The sequence below is a fragment of the Dermacentor albipictus genome, chromosome 1 (assembly GCF_038994185.2).
Source record: "Dermacentor albipictus isolate Rhodes 1998 colony chromosome 1, USDA_Dalb.pri_finalv2, whole genome shotgun sequence".
NCBI classification, from domain to species: domain Eukaryota; kingdom Metazoa; phylum Arthropoda; class Arachnida; order Ixodida; family Ixodidae; genus Dermacentor; species Dermacentor albipictus.
The window spans coordinates 298,587,764-298,610,311 of NC_091821.1; the positions used below are offsets into that span (position 1 = coordinate 298,587,764).

At 44.9% G+C, this 22,548-nt stretch overlaps 1 protein-coding gene across 5 annotated transcripts in view; it reads left to right on the top strand.

The window, feature by feature from the left end:
• LOC135916819 (uncharacterized transporter YutK-like) overlaps positions 1–22,548 on the top strand; it is a 511,079-nt gene that overhangs the window by 487,443 nt on the left and 1,088 nt on the right. The window lies entirely within an intron of this gene.

Here is a 22,548-nt window from a genome sequence, read left to right on the forward strand (position 1 = left end):
ACTCGGGACAGGGAGAGAACTGGACACACCCAGCGCTTACTTCCGACGCTTACGTTATTCCGAATGGGCTGCTCTAAATTCAAGATGTTGAACCTTGAATCCCAAATTCTCACGTGATTGAGTTGTATTTGGTCGTAATTATGCTTAAATAATTTATTAAGCGCTATACCTGTCGTACACAAAATGTTTGAAGACAAAAAGCGTTATGCAGCAGCTACTGTCGTCGATTTGTCGCTACATATTAAGGACCCGAGTTAAACGATGCGACGTTAACGGGCGCTAGAGTCGTATGTTTGAGAGACCCATTAAGTATCGCTGCTACTACTACCAGGCTATCAGCCCCAAGAAGTGTATGTGGCTCCCTCTCGCTTGTGACATCAGCTCCGGGACTTAGCTGACGCGCTGCGCGTGCTCGCTGCGGGAAGGCTGCTTGACGCGGCCGGTTGACCTGCCCACCGCGGTGTCTTAAAATCTCTTGAGTCTGCAATCTTGTACTAAAATTTACGGTATACTACGGAATCTTATTCAGCTCGAGATCGTGCAAAATCGCTACCTGACGGGTCGTCAGAATTATGCTTAATGTAGATCGCCCCTCGAGCCCTGCTGGTAGCCACTTGTGGTAGCCCTCTGGTAGCCACCAAATTTCGTGTTGACTCACCCTCAAATTTCAATTTGGCCGACCCCAAAATTCATAAGATACATAAGATTCCACCCGCTGAACTACACACCACCAATATTCTAGGGCGTCCGGTAGTATCAAACAACACCCCGACAGAGAGGCTCACCACATATTTTAACCACTTCCTTGGTATCATTCCCAAAACACTTCCTGTATCGGACACGTGTACTGATTATATCAGCGCGGATGCGCATCGGTGATGCGCAGTGTGTACAGCGCGCTGCATTCATGTCTTTAAAGCCACGCTCTCAATAAACCTTGGGGTTCTTTCCTGCACTGACCATGCTGCTGTAAGCGTCGTCTCCCTTGGCACGTTACATGGTGTCCGAAGTTGCTCCGCTGCCTGTCGACGCCTGAGGGGAATCGTACCCGCGAAGAACGCGTTATGGACCTGCTGAAGGCACCACAGCCATTACGACTGACGGGTAACGTCACGGAAAACTGGAAGCGTTTCAAGCAGAAATTTGAGTTATTTCTGCAGGCAACGGCGGCAGAGGACCGGCCGGAAACGGAAGCATCGAAGGCAGCCCTCCTGCTGAGCATGGCGGATGACGACGCGCTGGACGTCTTCAACAACTTCCAGTTCGCGCTGGATGAAGACAAGACTGACTACGGTACAGTGGTGAGAGAGTTTGATGCCTATTGTGCCGAAGTGAGCAATGAAGTGCACGAGAGATATGTATTCCGTTCAAGAAAGCAAGTGGAGGGAGAATCATTTGAAAAATTTGTTCGTGACCTGCAAAAGCAAGCAGGGCAGTGTAATTTTGGCGTTTTGCAAGAATCCATGATAAGGGACCAAATCGTATTTGGCACGCACGATCCTAGACTACGGGAGAAAATGCTTCGTGACAGCCAACAGACTTTGCAAAAAGCACAGCAAATGTGTAAAGCAGCGGAGACGGCAGTACAGCGAAGTGAAGTATGGCGTAGCGGGGAAGACAGAGTCGATGCCGTATCGAGGCGCACGGCGCCACCCTCAAAAGAGCGGAAGCAAGGAAAAGAACAATTTCACTGTCGTGAGTGCAACCGCTGGCATAAACCGAAGCAATGCCGAGCGTTTGGAAAGAGGTGTCGTTTGTGCCACAAGCTGAACCACTTTGCAAGTAGTTGCGCGTCAGCGGTAGTCGGCGAAGTAAAAAAAAAAACAGCAAGACGAGGACTTCGACATTCTCGAGATCACGACATCTAGTCACGAAAGGGATTGGACGGTTAAAGCCCAAGTTTGCAATGGCGAGATAAGCTTTAAAGTGGACACGGGGTCGCAGGCAAGCCTGTTTTTCATGTCAATTTACCGCCAACTGAGGGGAGCTGGAGAGTTGAAGCCAACGAATTCGGTAATGAGGGCGTATAACGCCGGTACCGTAGCGTGCTATGGAACGTCTACGCAGGAAGTAAGGCTTCGTAATACTTCTGCTACGGTCACATTTTTTGTTGTGAAAAATGGCCGTCAGGCCATACTCGGGCTAGAAGCTAGTGAGGCTTTGGGGCTGGTCCAGCGTAATGTAGGGGCCGTAGACAAGATTTCCAACGACGGACTTCTCAAGAAATTCAGGCATGTCTTCGAGGGCCTAAGTTGTTTGCAGCAGGCATACAGCATGGTCCTGAAGCGGTGCCAGTCGTGCAGCCAGCTCGACGAGTCCCTTTGGCACTGGAAGAGCCTCTAAAGAAGGAACTTGAAAGAAGGGTGCGTGCTGGCATAATTGTTAAAGTGAACGAGCCTACTGACTGGGCCAGTCGTTTAGTTCTGGCAAAAAAAGAAAGATGGCACGCTACGGGTGTGCATGGACCCTAGAGCTGTTAACAAGTACATAAAGCGGCAGCATTTTCCGCTTCCTAGGCGCGAAGATTTGGACGCCCGTTTAACCAATGCCGCGTACTCCAGCTGTCTTGACGCGAACTCCGGCTATCATCAGATACCGCTTGATGAGCGCACATCTAAGATCTGCACTTTCTCTTCACCGTTTGGGAGATACCGTTTTCTGCGTCTGCCTTTCGGCATTTCGTCCGCACCGGAGGTATTTCAACAAACCATGAGTCAAGTATTCGAAGGCCTACCTGGTGTGCTGGTATACATTGACGACATCTTAGTTTGGGGTTCCAGTAAAAAAGAACGCGATGAACGGTTGACGGAAGTGCTTAAGGCTGCCGAGAAAGTAGGATTGACTTTCAACGTGCAGAAATGCAAGTTCGGTGTGAAATCTGACGTCATAAGCCGAACGGGCATATCGCCTGACCCAAAGCTTATCGAAAGCTTGGCGAACATGCCGACACCAACGTCCAAGACCGACGTCCAGCGGATGCTGGGAGTGCTGAACTATTTCAACAAATTCGTGCCACAGTTGTCTGAGCGAACGACGCCTTTACGAGAGCTTATCAAGTCCCGCGCAGAGTTCCATTGGACAGCAAACCACGCGATAGAGTGGCAAATCTTAACGCACGTTTTGACTACCGCCCCCTTCTTGCAATCTTTGACCCGCAACGAGAAACTAAGATAACGTGCGACGCATCAAAGGAAGGTGTCGGTGCAGCATTATTGCAAGGCTACAATGCTGAATGGCGACCGGTAGCGTATGCATCTCGTGTATTAACCCGAGCCGAGCAAAGCTATGCACAAATTGAAAAGGAGGCACTCGGAATTTGTTTTGGCTGTGAAAGGTTTCACGAGCTTGTGTACGGAAGAAAAGTGCTTATCGAAACAGACCATAAGCCACTTATAGCAATCGCGCAAAAGGAAATCGCCGACATGCCACCGCGAGTGCAAAGATTCTTTTTGCGGCTACTAAAATACAACTTTGTCTTGCAGTGCATTCCCGGGAAACAGCTGGTTCTCGCTGACATGTCACGCTCAACAGCTGGCCAGGGCAAAGATCAACTTGGCATCGCTTCTGGTACCACCGATGACGTGGAGATCCATGCGGTGCAGTCCTTGGTCTACATGGTCACTTCCGAAACGCAGCGGTTACTGCAGCAAAAAACGTCTCGTGACGTATACTTACAGGCCGTGAGGAAGAGCTTAACAAGCGGGCAGCTGGTGAACGGGGAACTCAAGCCTTTTGCGAAAGAGCTGTCAGTCGTTAATGGAATAGTCCTGAAGGGCTCGAAAGTTGTAATACCGAAGAGTATGCGACAAAGCATCCTGAACAGAATACATGCTGGCCACCTCGGGCTGCAAAAGTGCCAACAGAGGGCCCGAACTCTTGTATTTTGGCCCGGTCTGAACGGCGAAATAGCTGCGCTAGTAGAAAGCTGCGCAACCTGCCTCAAGTACGCGTACAGGCAACCACATGAACCACTTTTAATGTGGCCAGTTCCAAAATGTGCTTGGTATAAGGTCGGCATAGATATCTTTTCTTATGCTGGAAATTCGTACGTGGTTGCTTACGACGCCTTTTCGAATTTCCCTAAGGTTGAGAAACTTGACCACACAACTGCGGTAACTACGATCGCAGCCCTTAGCGCCATGTTCGCCAGGTACGGCGTACCTGCAGAAGCTTGCACGGATAACCGACCCCAGTTTTCAAGCCACGAATTTGCCAGATTTGCCAAAACATACGACTTCAAGAATGTAACCTCCAGTCCCCATTATCTGCAGTCGAACGGCCTGGCTGAGAAAGGTGTCCAAACCGTAAAGCGCATCCTGAAAAAGACTCGAGAGGCGAGGGAGGACTTCTGGCAGGGTTTACTAGTCTATCGCTCAACACCACTGGAAGGTGGGCATTCTCCGGATGAGCTTCTGCAAATAAGGCGACTTCGTTCTAACCTTCCTGACTTCGGTAGGGTGTCCCGGACCTCTGTGAGGAAGCACCACCAAGCCAAGGCCGGGAAGCCTTTGCCAATACTGCGCAGAGGCACGAAGGTGAGGCTTCCGGATGCGACTGCGTGGTCCCCAAAAGCGAAGGTCGTTGGTAAAACTGCTCCACGTTCCTATTTGGTACGAACGCAAGATCACCGTGTTCTGCGGTGCAACCACCGACATCTACTTAGGACGGGTGAACAGTATAGCGGTGAAAGTGATGACGACTGCGAGGAGATTCCACTTTGTGAAAGCAACCTTGCGCCGGCGCCTGCAGCACCAGCTGAACCAACAGCGCAAGCCTCCGAGGCGTCATCTCTAGAAACAGCCGTAGGATCAATGCTACCAGCAAGTGACGGCGAGCCTTCGCCTGGCATCCAACCGACGCGTGCTACTAGAAGGTCGACTCGTGTTGTCCGGCCTCCCCAGAAGCTTCATTATGATGAACATTTTCAGCAAGTGTCATAAGTTTTGGTAAATGTGTATATGTATCTGTCTCTCTTTTGTTTGTTGCCCGAGTTTTGCCCGAGTTGTCTCTCTTTTGTTTGTTGCCCCCACCCCTGTCTGTCAACACACGCGCGTTAGCCGGCGTGTCTACGGCGCCGGCTGACAAAAGAAAGGAGAAAAAGGAAAAGGGAAGGGGAGACAAAAATAAAAGGGGGGGATACGCCAAGAAATTAAACTAAGTGTTGTTGCCTATAGCATGAAGTTTAGCATAGCGAATGGATTCTAAAGCTCCCTTTGAAACGTTTATGCCTATTGGTTGCAATGTCTTGAACTTATGGATAACGTATGATTCTCTGCATTTTCTTTCTCGTTCAGAACGGAAATTTGACTGTAAGATGTAGAGTTTAAGTTCATCAAAGTTATGACCTGGTTGGTTGAAATGCTCGGCGACGGCTGTATAATACATACGATGACGTATGTATAATACGGGGACATGGTGAGGACAGCCAAGATAAACTTGCAAAATTCTTAAATACTTTTCACTGAACAACAAATTCACATCCAAATCTACAACTGAGCGCACGAACTTCCCGAACACAACAATATATATATATATATATATATATATATATATATATATATATATATATATATATATATATATAATTCAATGAGAAGTTCTGTAGGTCCGGTGCATAGGTAGATTTAGAAACGAAGGTGCACACTTACGAAAATTGCATCTTTAATGTTTGTAACGTTTCGGCCGTGGCACGGCCTTCGTCAGAATTCGTTTATGCTGACGAAGGCCGTGCCACGGCCGAAACGTTACAAACATTAAAGATGCAATTTTCGTAAGTGTGCACCTTCGTTTCTAAATCTCTCTCTCTCTCTCTCTCTCTCTCTATATATATATATATATATATATATATATATATATATATATATATATATATATATATATATATATATATATATATATATATATATTGTTGTGTTCAGGAAGTTTGTGTGCTCAGTTGTAGATTTGGATGTGAATTTGTTGTTCAGTGAAAAGTATTTAAGAATTTCGCAAGTTTATCTTGGCTGTCCTCACCATGTCCCCATATTCTACATACGTCATCGTATGTATTATACAGCCGTCGCCGAGCATTTATATATATTATACATACCCGCCGCGGTTGCTCAGTGGCTATGGTGTTAGGCTGCTGAGCACGAGGTCGCGGGATCGAATCCCGGCCACGGCGGCCGCATTTCGATGGGGGCGAAATGCGAAAACACCCGTGTATTAGATTTAGGTGCACGTTAAAGAACCCCAGGTGGTCGAAATTTCCGGAGTCCTCCACTACGGCGTGCCTCATAATCAGAAAGTGGTTTTGGCACGTAAAACCCCATATTTTTTTTATATATTATATATAGATGCATTAGTATAGCATTATTATATATATATATATATATATATATATATATATATATATATATATATATATATATATATATATATATGTATATACCGCTGTATAGGAAACCTTTTGGCAAACAACAGTACCTAGAGCATACAAGCCACCATCCCAGACATTGTAAAGAACGAAACTTGAAAGTGAAGCCGCACGACTACGTCGCATTTGCGCTGAAAACCATGACTGCATAGATAGACTCGATCACTTTAAAGAAACCGTATCAAAGAGGAGCCACTGGAATACTGCCCTTCTCAAAGCCTACACCGATGCAACCAAACTTGATCGAGCCGCGGTCCTCAAACCCTGCCGCAGGAGCCAACGCAGGAGCCAACGTTCCGACAAGTGGACTTGTCGAAACGTTGGCTCCCGCATTCACCTTGTTCACGTTTTGCTCATCGTCTTGAATTTCCATCTCCCGCATTTCCCGTCCTTTCCCAAGACAGACTTGAGTATTTTAAAAAGGAGATAACTAGCAGCGATTGGTCATCTGTGTTAGAAAACCAAGATGCGAACGACGCACACAATATTTTCATCGATAGCTTTGCAAGAATTTACCTTAAGCATTTCCCTTATAAAGGTATAAAATATCCAAGAAAAGCTAGAAAACCATGGATGACTAAACAACATTTGAAGATGATTAAAGAAAAGCATCGCAAGTACCATTCATTTTTACGGACGCTTTATGAGATCTCATTAAAAGAATTAAATATTTACAGGAATCGGTTGAATGCTGAGCTCAAGCAAGCAAAAATACATACTGTCAAAGTATTTTTGCGGATGTCAGTGAACAGCAGCCGGATATAACGGGGAAAATAATCAATACTTTACTAGGTCGTAAGAACAAAACCAGTGTCCCGAATACAATAATACACAATAGTTCCGTAGTCAGCGGTAAATCACCTGAAGATTCTTTCAATGAGCACTTTGTTAACACCCCCCCCCCCCCCGCATACGGTGATCCCACAAATACACCCTCTACCACCAAAGGTATAATTAACGCTGTTCACTAAACCATCTTTATGATATTGATGTGAAGTTTACAGTACCTTCGCTAGTTTAAAAATTAGCAAAGCAGTCGATATTGATGATCTACTGGTAGAGCCCATAAAATACTGTTTATGTTACATTTCTAATTCACTGGCACATATATTCAACCTAGTGTTGCAATCGGGAAGCTTCCCAGAAGATGAAATGTGCCAGGGTTTCAGCAATCCTTAAAGGTGGTGATCACAATGTACCGAGTAACTATAGGCCAATATCTGCATTGCCTGTTTTTTCTAAGGCTCTCGAAAAATTGTTATTTTCTCGTATGACAAAATTTCTCGAAAAGTATGACATTTTAACAAATTCACAGTTCGGCTTCAGAAAGGGGACATCAACAGAGACAAGTCTACTTTTATTAAAGGAATAAATTCTACAAAACAGAAAAGAACATGTTTACGCTTACCCTATTTGTGGATTTTAACAAGGCGTTTGACTGCCTTGATAATTCTACACTACTCGGTAAATTGCAGTCTTATGGTATACGTGGTAAATCCTTAAATTTATTACAATCATATCTGAGTAAACGCCTACAGTGCGCACGTAAAAATGGCTAAACCTCAACCCTCTTACACAAGCAATTTGGGGTACCGCAAGGGAGTGTACTGGGACCGCTTTTGTTTAGCATCTATATTAGTGATATCGTAGATTTAGACAGAAGGGCAAAAGTTATTATATATGCAGACGACAGCACCATTTTAATGGAAAGATCTGATATAAACCAGTTATCATCACAATGTTACGATCTGCTAAAGAAGCTATCTATATAGCCTAAGGAAAATCAATTTAAGATTAATGCAACAAGGACAAAGGTTATCATATTTCAGGTGACAAACAAAAAGGCAACGTTGAACCATAACATAATTTTTGAGGATGGCCAAGTAGGGATAGTTGACAGTTACAAAATTCTTCTTTAACTTGGGATACTCATGTAAGCTATTTATGTAAAAAACTATCCTCTGTGACAGGAATATTATGCTGTTGTCGTGGCATGCTGCCAGCCTCCGCCAAACTACAGATATATTACGCGCTTTTCAATTCACTCCTAAACTACTGTGCATTTGTCTGGTGCACGCCAACTAAAGCCAATATAAACAGACTTTTGATATTACAGAAAAAATTATTCGTCGCATCGGAAACCTGGAACCTTTGTGTACGACTAGAGATCATATAAATTGTTTAATATTGTCAGAGTAGATCACCTTTACATATACCGTTTATTATATGTGATGCGATTTTCTGACACATTTGTAAAGAATTTCATTGAACGTCTAGCATGCTTAAAACACCGTAAGCCTAAGCTAAACAGAAGAAAATCTTACAAATAGATTACACCTCTTTTCCCTACATGCTGCTACAAACACCAATCGCTAGCCTGCAACTTACCGTTTATTCTCAACAAATGTGTAGATATTGCAGGTTACAATAGGAAGCAACTCAGACAATATTTTGTTCAGTTATGATATGTTGTTTCAGTGATAATATTCCTTTTCCGTTGTTGTTTTTTTCTCTTCTGCATATATGCATTTGCTGTCATTACTACGGTGCACTATGACATAGTTATTTATAATGCAGTCACGACTACTATGTCTTTGCCTCACATATATGCATATATCTACTAGTGTTTGATCATGTGCCAAGTTGATTTTGGCATGTAAGGTCTTTTGGGCCCCGTCAAGCTATAGCTTTTACCCAAAATGACCATCCAGTTCTGTTTCTTTTACTGCAAAATAAAGATTGATTTGATTTGATATGTCGCCAGGGAAGCGCGCGTCATCTGTGAGGAAATAAGGCGTGCTACTCACAGCGTTCTCTTTATAATATAAACCTATATAATCATAATACAAAAAATTGACACGCAAAATGAAAGCTCTTATAGAGCTACGCTGAAATTTCGCATTACTGAGTATCATAATGGTCGATGAATATATTTTCTTTTTTTTTATTCTCTCCTTCCCCATCTTTTCGTTATATTTTTACCTCTTTCAAAGTCGTTCAGCCACACATTACAAAGTCCCAGACACCAGGGTACACTCTTCGGCGCCTCGGCTACACAGAGTCGCGCCGCTTCTGTATTCCGCCGTGACGACACCTGCTACTAAACTATTTTTAACATATTTTAAACATATTTTTTTGTGTGGGGATCCCATACAACGGATGCATACTCCAATTTAGGTCTGACAATGGGATTGAATGCTTGAAGTTTAACATTCACCGTTGCCTTTGTAAGCTTCCTTTTTACAAAAAGAAACATAGTTTCCGAAAAGCTGTTGCGCAAATTGCAGAGATGTGCGCCCCCCATGTCAAATCACTAGAAAGAGTAATCCGTAAATACTTATATCGAGTTACTGCTTGAATGTTAGAGCCATGGATAGTGTAAGTGAACACGCTAGGATTCGTTTTCTGCGTTACATTTAATAACACTGTTTTGTACACGTTTAGTTCCATGTCCCATTCTACGCACCAGCATTGAATGTGGCTGAGAGTTCGCTGTAATAGCGTAAGATCTTCATGGCAGGTTATTTCTTGAAACACGATACAATTGCCCGCAAGAAGTTTAATAGACACTGAGCCAGGGATTACGTGCACTAAATCTTTTACATATATAGGAAATAATAATGGCCCCAAAACACTGCCCTGGGGAACACCGCATGTAACGCTGAGCATCCTAGATACACTAGATTTGATTTAAAAAAACTGCTTTCTATTAGTTAAATATGTCTCGACCCTTTTGATAACATATAGCGGCAAGCCTAGGTTATTTAATTTTAGAAGTAGTTTTTGAAAGATTGAAGTGCGGAACCTTATCAAATGCTTTAGAAAAATCCAACAGAAGTATATCAATTTGCCCAGAACGATCTATAGAGCTGCTAAAAAGTCGTGAATGGTTGTTGCCAGTTGTGTCGTCGTGGACATTCCCTTCCGAAAGCCTTGTTGGCAAAGAGATAAGACGTTATTATCTGCTAAAAAGCACTGGATGTTGTGAGCCACAATATGCTCTAGTAACTTGCAAGAAACAGAAGTTAATGAAATCGGCCTATAATTAGAAATTATTGACCTATCTCCTTTTTTAAAGATGGGGATACCGCGTGAAAGTTTCCAGCCGTCCGGAAGACCGCAACTACGCAAGGATGCAAAAAAGACCTTCGCCAAGAAATCGCTTATCTGTATAGAACAGCGCTGTAAAAATGTATTTGGGATTTGATCTTGTTCTATACTCTTTCTGGTGTTTAACTTCTTTAACATAATTAAGGCACCTTCCCTTGTGACGATAGGAATGTCTATATCATCAAGCATAGCGGGTTGGGGTACGTAAGCACTTGATGGTTACAAAACGCTCTGAAAATAAATATTAAATGCCTGCGATATTATAAAGCCGTCAGTTTCAAATTTCCCGTTCAGTTTCATTTTATTTACCGTTTCATTGCCTTGACTCAGAAATCTCCAAAATTTAGCAGGGTCCTCTCTAATGAATGCAGTGAGAGTTACTTGATAGTAACGTGTCCGCGCTTCATTTACTTTAGTTGCTAAATTTCTTTGCAGTTCATTAAAGTTCTCGGGTGTTACGTCTCTACGCTTTCAAAGTCGCTTGAGTCTACGTTTAATATGGATAATATCCCTAGATATCAATGGGTTGTGAGGTTCTTACGTACCTTCCGGAATGGCACATATTGTTCAATGGAGAATATGTCTGCCATGTTAAATTGTGCCCAAAAGGTACGAACATTATCATGTGTACTGTGGTTTAGTGCAGTGTCTGTGATAGATGTATCATCAGCGCGGTCAAAGTCATTATTGCACACTGAATGAGTACTCGAACGCCCTGCGGACCTTCGATAAGATGAAGATCAAAACAATAAGCTGTGATCCGACACACCAGGTTCAGTACTAATAACACCATTTAAAAACATATCACATACAAAGAATAAGTCCAAGACAGCAATGTTGCGCGTAGGTTCACAGACAATTTGATCAAGGTTCAGAGTTAACATTGTGTCTAAAATAACATCACTCGATTTAGATTGCCCGTAAACTAACTTATCCAATTTAATAGCTGGAAGGTTGAAATCTCCTATAATAATCACGTGTCGTGGGTGGTTTAGAAGAAGATGGTCGTAAAGTTGTTAGAGAAATGATTCTGACATTTTAGGGCTTTATAAACAACACATAGCATAAATCTAACAGCATTAACAGTGACGTTCAGAAACAGGCTTTCGAGATCATTAATCTTGTTTGTCAGACATACATCAATACCGAGTTTAGAAATAACAGCAACTCCTCCGCCATGTGTGCCTCGATCACGCCTGTGTATCGGATAGCCGGGCGGAATGGCAGCAGTGGCGTGAACAGCACTGATCATCCGCATGGACTGAAAGCAATATCTTTTTGCTGCAGGTTCGGTAATCAGTTCATTCTGATCATCCGTCTTCTATCAACGTCCTGGGCCTACCTGCCACGTGAGGTCCAGTTTCGTCCTTCGGCCGCTACCCCGAGCAAAGCGCTGACCGCAAGACGACACGTGCAGACTGTTCCTAGCTGCTGGTTCACTGAAACATTTTGACGTCATCAGAGAAAAGGCTACAAATACCGGGACCTTGTCGGACATCGACCAAATGTCAGCAGTGGCGTGAACAGCACTGGATCATCCGCATGGACTCACAGCAATATCTTTTTGCTGCAGGTTCGGTAATCAGTTCATTCTGACCATCCGTCTTCTATCAACGTCCTGGGCCTACCTGCCACGTGAGGTCCAGTTTCGTCCTTCGGCCGCTACCCCGAGCAAAGCGCTGACCGCAAGACGACACGTGCAGACTGTTCCTAGCTGCTGGTTCACTGAAACATTTTGACGTCATCAGAGAAAAGGCTACAAATACCGGGACCTTGTCGGACATCGACCAAATGTCAGCAGTGGCGTGAACAGCACTGGATCATCCGCATGGACTCACAGCAATATCTTTTTGCTGCAGGTTCGGTAATCAGTTCATTCTGACCATCCGTCTTCTATCAACGTCCTGGGCCTACCTGCCACGTGAGGTCCAGTTTCGTCCTTCGGCCGCTACCCCGAGCAAAGCGCTGACCGCAAGACGACACGTGCAGACTGTTCCTAGCTGCTGGTTCACTGAAACATTTTGACGTCATCAGAGAAAAGGCTACAAATACCGGGACCTTGTCGGACATCGACCAAATGTCAGCAGTGGCGTGAACAGCACTGGATCATCCGCATGGACTCACAGCAATATCTTTTTGCTGCAGGTTCGGTAATCAGTTCATTCTGACCATCCGTCTTCTATCAACGTCCTGGGCCTACCTGCCACGTGAGGTCCAGTTTCGTCCTTCGGCCGCTACCCCGAGCAAAGCGCTGACCGCAAGACGACACGTGCAGACTGTTCCTAGCTGCTGGTTCACTGAAACATTTTGACGTCATCAGAGAAAAGGCTACAAATACCGGGACCTTGTCGGACATCGACCAAATGTCAGCAGTGGCGTGAACAGCACTGGATCATCCGCATGGACTCACAGCAATATCTTTTTGCTGCAGGTTCGGTAATCAGTTCATTCTGACCATCCGTCTTCTATCTACGTCCTGGGCCTACCTGCCACGTGCGGTCAAGTTTCGCCCTTCGGCCGCTACCCCGAGCAAAGCGCTGACCGCAAGACGACACGTGCAGACTGTTCCTAGCTGCTGGTTCACTGAACCATTTTGACGTCATCAGAGAAAAGGCTGCAAATACCGGGACCTTGTCGGACATCGACCAAATGGCAGCAGTGGCGTGAATAGCACTAGATCATCCGCATGGACTGACAGCAATATCTTTTTGCTGCAGGTCGGTGAAATCTGTTTACTCCTTTTGTAACTTTGTCACTACACTTGAAATTGTGCCATGCCACTGCTGCCATACGATAGCATACCAGTGTTTGTTGTAGCTTACTGTTGGTCATCATGGCAAAAGTAAGCAAAGAATTGGTATGTGCCCTTGAGGACCTGAAGAGAGAAATTAGGACCGACCTCGAGAATTTGAAAGATTCTCTGCAACGAGACTTTTGAAATGAACTCAGAGAAATAAAGCTAATCTAAAGTTTACTGATGACAAATTTGATGATATGGTAATTAATCTGAAAGCAGTTTTAGAAGAAAATAAACGCTTGCGCACTGAAAACGACAACCTATAGTCACGTTGTGATCAAATAGGAAGTCAAGCGAAATCTAACGAGTCTCGAATCGTGGACTGCGAACAGTACTCGCGAAACGCCAATAGAGAAATAAACGAAATACCAGTCAATGCTAATGAAAAACTGACGGAAATCATGATGAAGCTTGGTGACTGTATTGGGGAGCCCATATCACCTTCTGATATTGAGGTGTGCCACCGGCTTTCAATACCAGGAAGCCAAACTGGAAAGAGCATTATTGTCCAGTTTGCACTCCGAAGGAAACGAAATGCTGTACTGGAGAAAGGAAGACGAAAGCGCCTAACGGCTAATGAATTTGGGTTTACTGAATCTGTTCCCATTTACGTCAATGAGCACCTGTGTCCTGAAAGGAAGCGCCTCCTTGCGCAGGCCATTGCCAAAAAGCGTGAAACGAACTGGAGGTTTCTTTGGGTGCGTGATGGGCACATTTATGCCCGCAAATCTGAAAACAGTGCCAGACTAAAGACCACTAGCTCGAATGATTTGAATAAAACAAGCTAAAAGCATGGATGCCCCCATGAGATGCCTCGAACTTCCTTCTATCGCAGATCTAGATAGCGTTTACTGTGAAAATAGCATTGCTGTTTTTCATATGAACTGTCGTTCTGTGTGCAACAAGACTGATGAAATACATAGCCTGTTTACTTCTCTTAATTTTTCGTTCCATGCAATAATGTTTACTGAAACCTGATACCACGATGATTCAACATACTTTGTGTTACGCAATTATACTCACTTTGCTAATAACACGGAATTTCGAAGAGGGGCTGGTGTATCTCTGCAAATTGTGAATTCGCTTCCTGCAACAATACTTGAGAAATTCACGTTCTGCACTCCGGACTGTGAAGTGCTAACCATTCAGAGTATGGTATGGTATGAAGAACTTTATTTAGGTCCGGAGGGATCAGTCTGGGACTGATGCCGGCCACTCCCGCGTCGGTACAGAGAGGCCGAGCCCCTCTGCTATCACACGGGCCCTCTGGACAGCCCTGAGTTGGTCCGCCAGCACTTCACTGTGCAGCATTCGCTGCCACCACTGTTCACCTCGAGAACCATCACCAGCCAACGCCAAGCAGCGCCACAGCATGTGTTGTAAATCGAGCAAACCCCCACACTTACTACAATAGACTGAAACCCCGCAGTCCAGATTAATTTTATTCATGATGACAGGGTTAGGGTACGTCCGTGTCTGCAGAAGCCTTAATGTAACCGCCTGCGGCCTATTTAATTTAGGATGTGGCAACGGGAATGCCCTGCGCCCTAAGTAATAGTGCTTGGTGATTTCGTTGTAGGTTAACAGTTGGTCCATGTACTCAGGAGCGGGAGATCCAGCCCCTTCAGGGAGTACACGGCACACTAATCCTCATGCCTCCCTGTGCGCCACCTCGTTGAGGTTACGCGGGGCTCCCTCCACTGTCCCCATGCGCGCCGGGAACCAAGTAACGGTATGCGAAGTGATAACCCTACCCTGCAGCAGTCTGTTAGCCGGTTCCGCAACAAGTCCTCTCGAGAAGGCTGTAATCGCAGATCGCGAGTCGCTAAACACCAAAACTCTTCTAGAATCAATTAGTGCTAGAGCAATAGCCACCTGTTCAGCAACCCCCGGATCTTTGGTATAAATGGAAGCAGCACTTCTAACGCTCCCTTTGCCATCTACTACCACCACCGAATAAGCATTTTTGCCATTAATCCATGCGGCGTCAACAAACGCAGACTCCTCCTCCTGATCCTTTGCCTCTCGCAACAAAGCCCTAGCTCTCACGACCCGCCTCCTTACATTGTGCACGGGGTGCACATTCCGCGGAAATGGACGAACCATGATATTTGCCCTAAGGTTCACGTTCAACTCGTGTAGGGGCGCCCTATCGTGCGACACAGCCACCGATTCTTCAATTGACTCTAATATATACCTACCCGGTGGTGTACCTAGCAACCGCTCCCTCTGTGCGGTACGTTGAGCCTCAGCAATTTCATCTAAAGTGTTATGCAAACCCAGTCGTAACAACATATCGTTTGACGTAGTCATAGGCAGACCAAGCGCAGCCTTGATGGCTTTTCTGATTAATGCTTCCAATTTATTTTTCTCCCCCGTATTCCAATTTAGCATAGCTGCCACATACGAGAAATGACACATAATAAATGCGTGAACTAAGCGCATCGCACCTTCTTCTCCTAAACCCCTATGCCTATTAGAGACCCTTCTTATAAGTCTTATGGCCTCCTCCGTTTTCTTGGTAATACGCTGAATGGTTCTAATGTTCGATCCGTTCGCTTCAAGTACAAAACCCAGGACCCTGATTGCTTCAACTTTGGGTATCACCGACCCTTCCGTAGTATGAATTGTAATGCAAGGCTGAACTTCCGGTACCCAACCCCTCGGCCTACGACCTAGCTTCTTAGATTTGAAGATCAACAACTCCGACTTTTTAGAGGAGCACTTGAGCCCCATGAGACCCAGATACTCCTCCGTAAGCGTTACCACCTGCTGCAGCCTAGCCTCAAGCTCTCCATCACTACCACCGACACTCCATATAGTAATGTCATCCGCGTAGATAGAATAGCCAATATCCTGGACAGCGTCCAGTCTATTAGCCAACTTCGACATCGCCAGATTGAATAACATAGGCGAGAGTACGGATCCCTGCGGAGTACCACAGCAACCCAATTTAACGACTTCCGATTTTATCTCCCCAAACCTGAGACATGTCTTTCTATCCGTAAGGAAAGCCTTGACAAAATTGAAAAGCCGCTGCCCCAAATTCAAGTCCGATAGCACCCGTAGAATGAAAGAATGTCGGATTTTATCGAAAGCTTTTTCCACATCAAGTCCAATTAGTGCCTTAGTGTCCCTTGTTCGCCGGTCAAGGATCTGATGCTTAATCCTGATCATAGCATCGTGAGTCAAGAGGCCGGGCCGAAATCCTATCATCGAGTGCGGAAAGACCCCATTGCCCTCAACATAACGCGTTAGCCTATTTAAAATGGCATGCTCAGCGACTTTTCCCAAACACGACGTCAGGGAAATGGGTCTGAGATTTTCAAGCCCTATGGCCTTCCCCGGTTTGGACATCAGAACAGTAGTTGCCAGTTTCCACTCTTCCGGGAAAGAGCCTTCCTTCCATAGGCAATTGATCTGCCGCGTAAGGAACTCAATTGACCCATCGTCTAAATTCCGTAGCATTTTATTCGTAATGCCATCCGGCCCTGATGCCGATCGACCATTAAGATTCTGCAGCGCCATCCTTATATCACTCTCAGTAAATTCCACGTCCATAGCTGCATTTTCGTCTCCACTATATTCCAAAACCACATCAGGTGTATCGTGCCAGGTCTCCAACGGAAGGTATCTCTGAGCCAAATCCTTTAGCAACTCCTGCTCCGTGGAGTCCCGACACGCCTGATGGACCAGCTTACCTATCACAGTCCTCTGATTAGACTTACTGTTGGTCTCATCTAGTAAATGTCTGAGCAAACTCCAGGCGCCTCCCCTCTTAATGCGACCATCAATAGAATTGCACACTTCATCCCATTGCTGCTTGCACAGTACCCGACAATGGTCTTCAATTTCCTGATTAACCACTGCTATACGCTTTCTAAGCCTTCTATTTAATCTCTGACCCTTCCATCTCGCTAACATCGACTGCTTTGCTTCCAACAAATGTGCCAGACGACTATCCATGTGTTCCGTGTCAATATCGGTCTGAACCTCTTTAGTGGACGCCTCAACGTCACTTTTAAGCTGACTAGTCCACTGTTCCAAGGTCAACTCATTACCCTCATCATCGATTCTCTGCGCTCTTCTTTTCCTAAATGCATCCCAGTCAACCATCCTGAATGTGCGCTCCTTTTTATTAGCCACTACCAAAGTAATCATAAGTATGTAATGATCGCTACCAAAATCTATATTACAATTGGACCAGGACGAATCCACCACCCCCCGAACAAAAGTGAGATCAGGTGTCGAATCTCTACATGTCGACGTGCCACATCTGGTGGGATACGAGGGGTCTGTAATCAGAGTTAAATTCAAGTCTAGTGCCTGCTGCCATAGTCTCTCCCCCTTAATAGTGCTATAAGCATACTTCCACACATGATATGGCGCATTGAAGTCCCCTTCAATAAGCAACGGTGCATCCTTAGCCAGATTGGTTGCCTTGGTCAAGAGAGATTTGAAACTCTGCTTCGTGTCCCGGGGGCTACTGTACAAGTTTAGCAGGTAAACGCTCCTCTGACATAACCTTTGCTGACCTAAGATTACTTCCACCATAATATATTCAATCTTGCAATCTGCCATGTGAAGATCATGTCTAATATACGCCAACCTCATATTAATGAGAGTAGCGAGTCCTCTGCCCTGTTCATTATCCTTAACTTCCGCTTTGAAATTCGTTAGGGCCACGTTAGACGTCAGTATTTCCTGTAACATGATAACATGAGGCTTGACACCATGCGTTCTAACAAACTGCTGCAGAGGCGCCTTCTTATGATTGAACCCCCTACAATTCCACTGCCAAATACTAAAGGAACTATTTAATAGAGCCATCTTGACCACGGAAATTTGGTGAACTATTTTTTAGCTCAAGTCCACTCGGCGACTTACCCTGCTGGGCTAGCGGTCGAGTTCACTCCCGCTCCATAACAGGGACCACTGTCTCGTTTAGATATATTTCAATTTTGCCTAATCTCTGATCCGTGATATTTTCCCGTTTTTCTATCCGCTCCAGTCTACTAATGATCTGATTTACACTTTCTTGCAATGTCGCCATCATTGCTTTAAGCTCGGAACCGACTTTGCCCTGAATCCGTGCGGTCGAGGATAAGGCCCTCTTTTTCGGAGCAGGCGTCTCTTCGTCCGCCATGTTCTGTTCCGCGACCTCCACAGACCTGGGTACCTCAACCGAGTCATCATGTTTCCTAGTCTGTCTTAAGCTATCGCTGTTTCCGGAAGGTAAGCCGTTCCTAAGTTCAGCTATCTCTTTGATAAGCCCGTCAATGGCTGCTTTTAAACTACGATTCTCTCTCTCCAATTGCGCAATCCTATCCCTATCCTTATTACCATCCACATGCTCCTGGCGCTGCTCGCGCGCTCGGCCGGCGCTGATGCCACCCTTGACCTTGTCAGCCCAGGTGGTCTGGCTCCCAGCTGCGCCGCCGCCGCCACCAGCTGCAGGAAAGCGCACCCGCGCCTCCATAGAAACGGATCGGCTCTTGGTCGTACGAGTCCCAGAAGATGGCCGCTGCCTCGACCTGGAGCGGCTCCTAGAGCGCGAGCGTCCCTTAGAGCGTTGGCGGGCGCTCACCAGCTGCACCATCTCGGCTGCCTCCTGTTCCGCCGTTAGCTCCGCCCTGGCTCTCTCCTGTCGTCGAACACGCACGACGTAGGGAAGCTGGTATCGTTGTCTGCATTGTTTATCCGCGGTCAGGTGTCGTCCGCCACAAAGCTAGCAACAAGGCACACAGTTGTGATCCTCTTCAGGGTTCCGAGCCCCGCATCCTCGGCATTCAAAACAATCGAGGGCTGGGCAGACATCCGCCCGATGTCCAAGCTTGCCACACACATAACATACATCCAACTGCTTTCGATACAGGAAGCACCGTACCAGAGTTGGCCCATATCTGACGAAATTGGGCACCTTTAACCCGTCGAAAACAATGATGACTGATCCTGTGTTTTTTATTCGTTTGACCGCCATAGCCAGCGGATTGCGATCGTTAACAATGTTCCGCTCAAGTGTCGCGGGGCCATCCATAATGTCTACATTGCGAATGACCCCCTTACACGTAGTGTGTAGGGCCGTCTCGTACGCACTGACTTCAAAATCCTTGTCTGCCACTTTGATTGACCTGAGTCTCACATATCGTTCAGCGTTGCTCCTTTCTGGCGTACTAGCCACCAAGATATTTTGCATAAAGTTCGGGCAAATAACATCTTCCCGAACCTGTTCAATACTGAGGCCTGCCGCCTCTACGATTGCCTTGCCCACCGCTGTAGAGCTAACTTTCTCCAAATTCAGTCCACCCCGTGGGCGAATGACTATTTTGATGTGTTCTTGTGGCATCGGTGGCATGCGCGACGCCTTCACAATGCGATTCTTGATTGCCGAGCCTCCGCGCCGTTCACCTGCACCCCGTCGTTCAGGCATCTCACTTGGCGAACCGCCATCACCCAATCCATGCCTCGTCGTAGTTCTAGATTTTCGGTTGGACACTGTCCGCCATCCCAGGTCTTCAGTAAAGTCCTCCGCCAGGAGCAAGTCTCCTTCAACGTGCATTGCTGCCATGCCGCGCTAGGTCTACCAGACGCTAGCTTTCGGCCAGCGTGGCATGAGCACAAAAGTTCCAATGAAGTCCAAAAAAGGGGTGGCCCACCTCAAAATTAGGTATCCGCTGAATCTTCTCTTCTTCACGGATCCGATGATATCAAATTTACACCACTAGGTGACCAAAAATGGCTCGGAAGCTTCGAAAAAGACGGACTCATAAAAGCCCACAAGCCTCCTTCGAACTTCGTCGTCGTCCGGCAATCAACCATTCAACCATTCAGAGTGACATAAAAATATTTTGTGTTGTTTACCGCCCTCCAGACGGAAAACTTGAAAATTATTTTTCATCATTAGAAGCACTTTTTGATTATGTGTCTAAAAATGAGCACGTGCTATATACTTTCCGGTGATATGAATATTGATATGCGAACCGCGTCACCAGAGCAGACAGAATGTGCTTCTTTATTTGATTCTTACACTCTTGTGAATGTAATTACTGTACCAACGCGCGTAACTTGTTCCACTTCAACTACTTTAGGTTTAATTATCACTCACAACGATAAAAGCACTATAACTTCCGGAACTTTCAAAACTGACATCAGTGATCATTTTCCAGTGTTAGCGTTTATTGCTAATACCTACCCTAAACATGCTTCTAAATCACCGGTATCTTATATCACTGCATTGATTCAAAATCCCTCGACACCTTTCGCAATGAAATATGTACAGCCAACTTCTCCAATATATTGTCGCTACCTGACGCAGCTGTTGCGTACGCTGCACTAATGATTGTGTTAAACCAAACGTATCAAAACTGCTTTCCTTCAAAATGCTATCGCAAACGAAAATCGAAGAAACCATGGATTACGAATGTCTTATTGAAAAAAAAAATAGAAAGAAGAACGAAACTATATGCGCAATTCATTAAATCCAAGGATCCCGTGAAATTGTATCAGTACAAGAAATATCGCAATAACTTGAACAAAGAACTACGTGAAGCCAAGTATGAATACTTCAGCTATTCGTTCTCAGATAATTCTAGCACGAACCTTCAGCATCGATGGCATCAACAAGTAAACTGCTTGGACGTCGCTACAACACTGGTCCAAACTGCATTATGCGCGATGGTGCTGTGCTGACAGGGCAGGATCTCTTAAATGCTTTTAACGATTTCTTTGTGAATATCACAAATACAGCAAGCTATCCAATTAATTCAACAAACAAGTCAATTCACCAAGCACCAGGAGTCTCGATGTCGATGTTTATGTCCCCTACAACCGAAAATGAAATAATTTCTGTATTCAGAAATCTTAAAAACAGTAGGGCTTTAGATATTAACGGTTTTAAAATAAAACCTCTAAAGTATGTAATTGATTTCTTAGCCCCAATACTAACATACATATTCAACCTTTGTTTCAGTAGTGGAGTATTTCCTAAGCAGATGCAGATTGCAAACGTTATCGTGATACACAAAGGAGGCGATACCTCTGAATTGTCAAATTGTAAGCCAATTTCAATTCTACCGGTAATTTCTAAAGTCATAGAAAAAATTGTTCACACGAGAATAACAAATTTTTTAGATAAGCATTCGGTTTTGTCGTATGGTCAGTGCGGACTCAGACCCAAAAGATCCACTGAGTTGGCACTGCTTAAGCAAAACGAACTCATCATAAATGCATTTGAAGACAAGCTCCTTGTCCTCGGAATTGATATTGACTTTTCGAAAGCCTTTGATTCAATCAATCATGACTTGTTAGTAAATAAACTAAACCACTATGGTATAAGAGGGATTCCTAATTCTTTGATATGGTCGTACCTTCAACATCGTAAACGAATTGTAGCACACAGTGATGCTCTGTCTGATAGCCAATACATAAAATCGGGCGTGCCGCAAGGAAGCATCTTAGGCCCTTTGTTGTTTTTAGTTTACTTAAATGATATATTTTACCCTAAGCTACCGGTTAACCTTACTGCCTACGCTGATGACCTTACGGTGCTCATTACGGGTAGTAGATAAAATAACTTATCCTCTAGAGGTAATGAGTTTTTGCAATACATGTGTCAGGGGTCGCAGGAAAGTAACCTGAAGGTGAACACAAGCAAAACTAAAGCTATAGTATTTCAAGCGAAAAGCAATGTTGTAAAAGATATTATGCTTAGGTTTGGGAACAACTATATTGAAATCATGCTTACTATCAAATGTCTGGGAGTAGCCTTCTCGGAATCGCTTAATTGGGATGCCCAAATTAATAACATACGATCAAAAATGAACAAAGTGAATGGGGTGCTATGTCATCAACGTTATGTGTTATCAGCAAGAATTAAACTATTAATCTACAACGCTTTCTTAGTTTCAATACTTAACTATTGCCACACTGTCTGGGGTGCAAGTACAAAGCATAATTCATCCAAGATTATTGTGACTCAGAAACGTGCGATAAGATTAATCGCTAACATACCATGGTATGCCCACACGGAAAGCTATTATTCTGAGTTTAACATCTTTCAAGTGCCTAATCTTTATGCCTTCAGATTAATTCTTATGTACAAGAATGCTATTCGAACAAACAACGCAGATATGTTGACACTATTCAACCTTCAAAGCCATGTGCCAATGTACGATGTACGCCGTTGCACCGCTTGGTCTACACCGTTTTGTCGGACTGTGTACCGATT